Source organism: Taudactylus pleione, unplaced genomic scaffold (genome assembly GCF_031769625.1).
Source record: "Taudactylus pleione unplaced genomic scaffold, aTauple2 ptg000064l, whole genome shotgun sequence".
Lineage (NCBI taxonomy): Eukaryota > Metazoa > Chordata > Amphibia > Anura > Myobatrachidae > Taudactylus > Taudactylus pleione.
Window position 1 is genome coordinate 11,994,387 of NW_028284466.1, and position 9,534 is coordinate 12,003,920.

The 9,534-nt window shown below is 39.5% G+C and overlaps 1 pseudogene; it reads left to right on the forward strand.

The window, feature by feature from the left end:
* Positions 1–4,475: 4,475 nt before the first annotated feature.
* Positions 4,476–5,240, forward strand: LOC148534788 (N-alpha-acetyltransferase 40 pseudogene; annotated as a pseudogene).
* Positions 5,241–9,534: the final 4,294 nt, after the last annotated feature.

Sequence of the window (9,534 nt, forward strand, 5' to 3'; positions counted from 1 at the left end):
CCTTTGACTGAGATGAATGGGTAACCACAATTTGAACAAATCCATGCGATCTTCTGGGGCTACACTAAGTTGTGTGCAATGTCCCTCAAAAATATCGCATGAAGTGAAGGGATCTAAATTACCATCATATTGTGGAAATTCTCTTTTGAGATCTAACAGGATTTTTGTTCTCTTTATATCATTTCCGTGAGGAGGTTGATTAAAAGAAAACAAATCCTTTTTCCTATTGTGGGCTTGTACAGAGCTAGAAGTGGCATCTAATACTTCCCATCCACTTCTATTCTCTTGTACCCCTGAACCAATAGTATTTTCCCCCGTTGTTAATGGGAATTCCAGTGTACGTACCACTGGTAATGCAGGATAAATCATAGGGGTACTTAAACCCTGCTGATCATCCCTGATATCAAGTAGTGTTGCATGAGGTGCCATATCCGATGAATTTGATTGGTTCCTTGTTGCACCACTACTTTCCCTGTTATATACACAAACCTGTTTTGTGGGTATTGATCCGGTGAGATCAATCCGTGCATTATTTGTAGACAAATTTTTGATTGCATTAGAAAGATCAGTTATTAAACCCTGCATATTCATCATCATTTGGGCTCTACTATCCAGATCTTGTTGCATCTGTGCCATATGGGCCTCAGTAGTAGCCATTTTCTCATCTGCAGTATTAAGTTCAGTGCATAACTGCGCAATTTCAATTTCTCTTTCTGTGCATTCTTTACAATTATCTTTCTGATCTAGCATTTTTTCTTTTTTGTCAACATGCTTCTAGCTAACATTTCTGCATGCTCTGGTGTCCAAATTATGTCTTCATAAACTTCTACTAGTTTAGCTAACATTTTTAATCTTTTAGATTTGTTATTAACATTCCATCTATCATTACAAAGTTTATCCTGACTATAAACCTGATCTAACAATTGTGACCACAGATTCTCAGCTGATGTGTAGCTAGTTGGTAAAACTGGATTAAACATGCTGTCTTTTTTGCTAGTTTCTTAATGGTAAGAAAATCCATATCTACCAGAGTTATGACCGGTGTATTACTATTTCTGTCTGTATAAATGGAAATGAAGTCCTCAATCCTGGTTCAGATTGGAGAATTTATCTTACAGACCTGAGATCATCCAGCGAAAGTTGCAAACTTACGCCTTACTAGAGATTCCCAGTGCACGCTGTCTGCTCAAAATTCTTACTGCGTCGCTTACGCCGTACCCGCTAGACAACTTTCGAAGACGTGCTTCTGTAGGAAATACAGGTTAGAAATGTTTTTCTTTACAGGGTCAGTAGGAGGCTGCCCTGAAAAAAAACCAAAAACAAAATAACCAGAATAAAGTGTTCTACAAGAGTTGGTCACAATTAGATATTCAGTTAAGGAGAGAAGAGAAAAAAAATTAGAAAATGTGTTATAACATTCCTTATAAAATATCTCAAGTTTGTAATCAATCAAACCTAGTGCTAACTAAGTCTCAGTTCCCTAGTCCAGCTAGAGAAAGAAATGTTACAGCATTAACCATAGGCAGAATACTATTACGTTTTCCCTTAAGAATATTTCACTAAGATATTAAAGATGTTTTTGTGTAACCATTATAGCAAATATAAAAAATTCTCTGTTTCTAATTGTGATTCTCCGTGGCCTTTGGAGATCACAATTTTAAACAGGCTTGTTCGGGCGCCATATGTTAGAGTGAGTTTTTCCGGTGTCCGCGCCACCTCCACTCCTCTCTGAGGGTCTCATAGTTACACAAAATCTCCTCCTCATCCATAGTGATGGTTATAATTAATTATAGGAATATGACACAATATTCTCCTCTTTAATCTATTTTCTCTGTCTGATATTGCTACATCTGTGACCTCCTAGATTACTTTATTAATCTTCCATACAGTCTTTTTACTTTTTCCGTCCTTTACCATAAAACACCCAGACAGAGAGTTGCCATTGTTATGTTATGCATAACAACCAAAGCTCCATGTGAGCTAAACATGCAAGCTATTACCGGGCCAATGCCACCCAAATATTTCTTGACAAATCTATCAAGTCTCCTGCATATCTTACCCATAATGTATCATTGCATATTAATTAAACCTTGAAATCATACTCAGTTATCTATACACCATATACATGATATAAAAAGTATTTTACTCCATAAATGAGAATTGCAAGATAATAGATGATTTACATATGAATAATACAAATGATAATATAGTATGCAGTACAGTACATAACCTCAGAAGTGATTTTCTAACTTTAATCCCAGTAATGAATTAACCCTATGCAGTTGCTAAATAAACTTCAATGCAGATTCGATTTAATCTTTCACTAGTATATAACCTTGTTCATGCAAATATATGTATATATGTTTATATGTATGTGTGTATGTAGGAAACTGTATGCATGTGTTATATATATTTTGCTATCCTCTGTGTACGTGTGTATAAGAATGTGTTATAAGAAAGCACATGGCTGGAAGTATGTGAGAAGTGTACATGCGTGTGTGTAGGGGTGTTATAAGAAAGCACATGGCTGGAAGTATGTGAGAAGTGTACATGTGTGTGTGTGTGTGTAGGGGTGATACTATAATTAAGGGTAAATTGTTGCCCCTGCACATCCGCCGAGACTACTAGTCTATAGATTAATTGTGGAGGGCAATCTATCAGAGAAAACAATTATGTGTGTATGGATGTGAATATGTGAAAATACATGTGTGTGAGTATAGAGAGAGAGTGTGCTATGTGTTAGAGCCTCATGGTATGGTAGTCATGAGGTCATCCTTGTGTCTTTGTGTTGCTATGTATGTGGAGTGAAACCTCATGGCAAGGCCTGATAGCCTGTGAGCTGTAGCTGAGACAAAGAGAGAGAGAGAGCATTTAAGATTCATTGTCTTATCTAGTGTGAGTGTTAGCTCTTATACATAGGCAGGAAAGGAAAGTTTAGGCAATAGAGTTATTATAGAAGACAAGTTATTATAGAGGACAGAGTACCTTGTACAGTCAGAGGTCCAGTGAGCCAGGTGTGTGTCTGTGTCTTGGATGGGAATGGCAGAGAGAGAGACTGTTGTTTTTGGCTGCTACCATTTATATACCTCCTCCCATCATGCATTGCACCAGCTAAAACCCCCACACATCCACATTGTCTGTAACAAGAGACTCTGCTAGGTGGTATATCCTGTTTTAGCTCCTATTACAACCATGTCTGTTCCTTTGTTTAAGCTTTGAGCTAATTAAAATCTAAGTCTTCTGGCCCTTGCATGATGGCACTGAGATAAGTTAATATTGGAGCTCTTTCACAATATCGGTTGTCCAGACTTGATGTATATTACGCTTAAGCAGTATAAATTATTTTCTTTATTCATTTTTGTTTCTGGTTTCTGGAAAAGAGGTAAAATATTATTATAATTATTATTATTATTATTATTATTATTATTATTATTATTATTATTATTATTATTATTATTATTATTATCATTATTATTATCACCATTACATTTTCTGGTTTTGTGGTGTGCATAACTATGTAGTAGTTTGAAATCGTTTTAAAATCTATAATCAGTAATGGCTGAGAATAAAGAGAGACAGACAGTTTTGCCTTCACATTAACTTTTTCTTTGAGATGTGAAAAGTTCAAGTTAGATCCATTGACATTCCCTGTATGCTATACATTATATTCTAACCACTTTATCTTTAGCAAATGCAAAAAATGACATGACTAAGGCCTTGTCTGACTCACAATTCACACCTGTTACAGCCTTTTTTATTACAAAAGAAGAAAAGCAGTGTGGCCATGGAGAGGAGAGAAAGTTATGAGATACATTCGATAAAGAGGATGAAGTCTTAAAATAGACACTTTATCTAATGTTGTTAAAAACTAGGGGTGTGTGCCGACCCTGTGTTTTGGTTTTGGGTCTGTATCTCCTTCATGTTTTGGATCTGGATTTGGGTTTGGCAAAACCGCCCTTACGAGTTTTGGTTTTGGATCTGTATTTATTAAAAAAATCATAAAAACAGCTAAAATTGCTATATCATTGCTATTGCTATAATTTGGGTCTGTTTTTGTTCTTACAGTATTATTAACCTCAATTAAATTTATTTCCAGTCATTTCCAGTAAATTTTGACTACCTCACAGCTCACAATATTGATTTCAATCAGTTTAGGCCAAAAGGTTGCATCAAGTTAGCTGTATTTCTAAGCTAAGTGGCAGCAGTGACAGCACTAACATGTGGCAGTTCAGCTTCCAACATGGCACAGAGTGGCACTGCAGTGGTACACAGAATGGCAGTTTAATAAACTTTACGACCCCTAGGAAGTTTAAAAACCCAAGATATTTTTCATTAAAAAGAACTAGGTCAGAGGCCTGAGGGAGTTGGAATATGTTTATGGACTGAAGATAGAGAAAGGATGGAATAATTGATTAGTTTTTAATTTATTTATTTTAATGTTTTCAGTCTTAAAAAAATGTATGAGCTTCTTCACCATCTCCAGCACTGAAATGAACCAGGTATCAGAGTATTACATCATCAGCTACGTCATGGAGAGGAAGTCTGTACGGGCAAAAGAGAAAAAAACAAAATGCCAAGAGGAATGTGCTGCAATGGCAGCTGTGTATGCCAAGGTGCAATCAGCCAATCAGCAGGGTGACCCTTTATGATCCTTTCCAGTCTTTAAGAAGTTTGACAGAAGTGGGTTGAATCTGTCTATAGAGTGCTGCAGAGTAACAGATTTGGACCAGATGACTCTAGACTGCGTATTTAAACTCACAAGGACAAATATGCAGCTGCTATTTAAACAGAGCAAGTGGGGATGGAAGGAGCTGGAAAAGCATGTAGAGCTGACAGATGAATGCACCTGGTACCTTTGTGCCAGAGATAAGCGTTCTGCGCCTGTTGCTTTTGTGCACTTCAGATTTGATGTGGAGTGCGGGGATGACGTCCTTTACTGTTATGAGGTACAGTTGGAGATCCGTGACCACAGGAAAGGATTGGGGAAATTCTTGGTACAAATCTTACAATTGATGGCAAATAGCACACAGATGTAGAAAGTCAACATTACAGTTTTCAAACACAATCATGGTGCTTACAACTTCTTCAGAGATGCTTTAAAGGTTGAGATAGATGAGACCTCTCCCAGTGTATTGGGGTGCTGCAGTGATGATTGCACATATGAGATTCTGAGCCACAAGACAAAGTTTGGAGGCACTCCCCATTCACATTCAGGACATTGTAGAGGCTGCTGCCACTAAATAAGGTAGTGGATGCACACATCAGAAATTATGGGGGGTTCAAGAGGACACAGCGATTGTCATTATCTTCTGTTTTGTGGTTTGTATGATTTTCTACTCTTCTAGTTTTTATCTTATTTTTTAGATTTAGCAATGTTTAAATACAGCGCTATTGTGCACATGCATGTGCCTTACGCCACCGCCAGTCCTTTTAACATTAAATAAATTCTTGTTTGATTAAAAAAAAAAAGTTTATGAGGGGAGATCAATGTAGGATAAAGTTCTTCAGTTTATGAACAAAGGGCCTGATTCAGACCCACTCGCGAGCGGCTGTACGCTCGCAAGTGGGTCGATGGTCTGCACTGAGCATGCGCACGATGGAGGGAGCTCCGTCGTGCGCATGCGCCAGACACGACGAGCAAAGGACTTTCCTTCGCTCGTTGTGTCCGATCAAAGGGGGCGTGCTGTCAATGTTGATTGACAGCACGCCCCCTTTGGTGGGCGTGCCGGGGGCGTGCCTCCCTGACGGGGGCGTTCCCATGGGAACGCCTCCCGTCAGAAGCCGGCCCACTGACATCACTAGTGATGTCAGTGGGAGTGATTTTGGCTCTGATAGAGCCAAAATCACTCCGGAGCTTGCGGTTGAAAACCTCAACCGCAGGCTCCGGCTCGCAAATTCGATGGTCGCGATGGTCACGACCATCGCGGCCATCAAAATGCACGCTCGTATAGCCTGTGGGTGGTGACCCACAGCTATACGAGCGTCCAGGAGGACGCTCCATGAAAAAGGAGCCCGGCCCTCATGCAGAGCGTGCGCTCTGCTCAGAGCGTACGGCTCTGAATGAGGGCCAAAATCTTTGTTCTGGAGAAGGTTTTTTTTATACATCTAATAGAAATGTGGTGGCCTTGCTTGTGGAGGTGCTGCTAGTACACACTGTAAACAGACATTTTGTGCTCAGGTAGGTTGTTAGGTGTAATGGGACCAAGTCTTGCTATTTACATCACAGGAAAGCAGCCTGTAGCTCTCGGGATGAACTAGAACTCCCAGCATCTGTGATGTTTGCTAGGCCTACTGGAAGTTATTTGCTAGCAAAAGGTGGTATGCCACAGGTTAACTCAGACTGCTTTACGCACTGTATGTAACATGTAATTTGAGTAACCAATATACACAACAAATTTTTGTATTAAATGTATTTGCTCTTTATTGATAACATCCTGGCAGGAAGATGCTCTGTGCTGCTTATCATATTTCTGGTCTCTCTCATGACACCCAACATCTACATTACCCAGTTATTCCGCTTAGAGTCACCTACAGTAGATACAGAAATGGGAAGGCATTTATTGAGTTGAACCTTTAATCTACCATGTTTTGCCCATCCCATCAACTCGGTGGTTCTGAATTTAAAAAAAAAAATTAAAGGTGCATACAGGAGATGCTGTCTGTGGCCAAAACAATTTCTGGACATTCATAAACTCAAACAGCACATAATGCAAAGACATGCACAGTTTAACAAACAAATCACTTCAGTGACAGGGACTGCCAATTGTGGCTGAAGTGATTGATTTGTTTGGGCCCAACAAATGGGCAGCTGACATTGCTGGCAATGAGAAACAGACAAATCTCAGGTGCACAACTCCAAATTATTAATAATATATAAATCCAATAAAATTGTGCAATCAATACAGGTTTTTAGCATAATCATGGCCAAGGTTATGGGCCTACCCACCATATCCTGGTAACCTCTTTATGGTAGGTCCTTAACATACTAGGGTTCAAATCCAGAGCTCAGAACCCCCCAAAACTGGCCCAGCCAAGCTGCCCCAGGACACCACCATAGTAAGAAAAGTGCAGTGTAAAGAGATAGTTAAGAGCAGCTACAGCTGCATATAAAGAATGAAAATAAAAAAGTGAAGTACATATATATTAAACACACAGTGAAGGGTTAAAATGTGTTATAAAAGAAAAGTGTGTTATAATGTGGTGCCCTGAAACAGATCAACCAATGCAATCAAGGGGGACCCACGCCCCAAAAATGAACCAAAGTTGCACTACAGTATATAACTTGTAGGACTTACCTAGAATTGTGCCTAATACCAGTGTACATATACATTACAAGACTCCATGCTTTTAAACCAATGCTGGCAATGATCTCTCCATGCACAAACTTGCTTTTCAGATGAAAGATGTTTTCACCATCATCATCCAATTCCTCAACCCCATCAGTGTGTTCATCATCTTCACACAATATAAATTCATCCCCACTGGAATACACCATTTCAGCCTTAGGTGCCTCTGTAATTTTTAGACATAATTGGTGGTAAAGGTCTTCCTCGCGGAATTTTTACTTTATTTTGATGAACATCATCTTTTCCACATTTTGAGGAAGTAACCTCCTACACCAATCACAAACAAGGTTACGGCTGTGCTGAAAATACTTTTGGAGTGTACACTGGAGGGTGGGCATCTCAAATAAAGCAAAGCCAGTTTGTGCGAGGGTCTCCGAATTGCCTTTTATTCCTGCCAGTAGTCAAACGGACTGTCTGACATGCCAATTTGGATGCTATCATTAAAATAGTCCTCAACCATATCAGATGGAGTCACTGTAGAGGTCTCATTAATTGTAAGCAATTCTTTTAGACCCGACCAAATGTCAAAACTTGGTTGTGTTGACTCATCTGCATCACCAGTGTGTTTTTAATGGGAAAGTTTTGTTTTTCCTGGCAGCCGCACTTGCTGGAGAATTTGAAGGAGGAGCCATTGCTGCATCATGTGCCGCTTGATCTTTGCATCTCTTCAGATATGTGTCCGCTAGAAAGAAAGACATGACATATGACTTAAACCTAGGATCCAGCATGGTCGGAAAAATGTATTGATACGATTGGAAGATCCTGACAACCCTTGGATCCTGGTGAAGCGAATAAAGGACTTGATCTACAAGTAAAACATTTATAGCAGAATTGCTTCATTTGAGCTCCTCCTTCAGTTTATCAAGCTGCTTTTCCAACAGTCTTATTAGGGGAATTACCTGACTCAAGCTGGCAGTGTCTGAACTCACTTCACAGGTGACTACTTTGAAAGGTGTTAGCACTTTGCATAAAACGGAAAGTATTTTCCACTGAGCTTAAGTTAGGTACTTTCCCCCTTCTTGTCCTGTGTCATAGTTCGTTATGTAGCTTTGGATGGCTTTTTGAATTTCCTCCCTCCGCTGAAGCATATAAAGGGTGGAGTTCCACTTTTTAACTACCTCTTGCTTTAGCTGGTGACATTGCAAATTCAACATTTCTTGCAGGTGCTGCAATCTTCTACAAGGACCTGCTGAAATTTTGCGGGCCACAGAGAGCATCTCCTGCATGGCCCTTTTTAGAAAAATTGCACCACCAAGTTGATTATGTGAGCAAAACATGGGACTTGTTGGAATTCACCCAGCTGTAATGCTCTCACAATCTTGGTAGTATTGGTTGAAATCACAAAGCCTGAGGAGAGTCCAAGCGGGGTAAGTGATTTTGCAATGACTTCCCTGAGTTTTTCTAACAGGTTGTCAGCAGTATGCCTCTTAGTGAAACCAGTGTTACACAGAGTAGCCTGCCTCTGAATGAGCTGCTTTTTCTTAAATGCTGCTGCTGTTGGTGCCGCTGAAGGCAATACACCAACCCAGTGGGCTGTTACAGTAATGTAATCTTGCGTTTGCCCGGTCCACTTGTCCACATATCTGTGGTTAATTGGTCAGTGGGTAAAATGGACACTGTCAAAGCTGAATAATTGGCTGAGACAAGTTCAGATTAAAATGTAATCGCAGCGATGCCATCTTGCGAATGGCCGCAAGACTCCATTTTAGAAATGAGATCGCAAGACGCCATTTTGCAAATGGCAGCTTAAGTGCCACTTTAGGTAAACTCACAGTATAGTACATGTGGCAATATTTATATTAGCACTATGCGATCGCTTCTTTCATCATTTCTCATACACATAATAATACTCACAAGAGCGCTATTAACTAGACGCATATTAGCGAATGCATAAGACTTTGAATGAAACCGCTGTAAAATTAGCTTTATGCGCACACATCTGCCCCAAGTTAACTAGAGTCCTTTTATCAAACCCTGAATACCCACACATTTCATATTCACTCATAAGGTTCAATAAGCATCAAAATGTATAATTTAAGTTGGTTTAGTTATGGAAACGCTGAGAAATAAAGGTATTTGGTAAAAGGTATTTGGTGTTTGGTCTTGTTCTGATGCGTATGTATTTTATAGCATTCCAGTGTTATCGGTGGAGAGATCGCATCATGCAAACTCAAGTTATGGATCACAG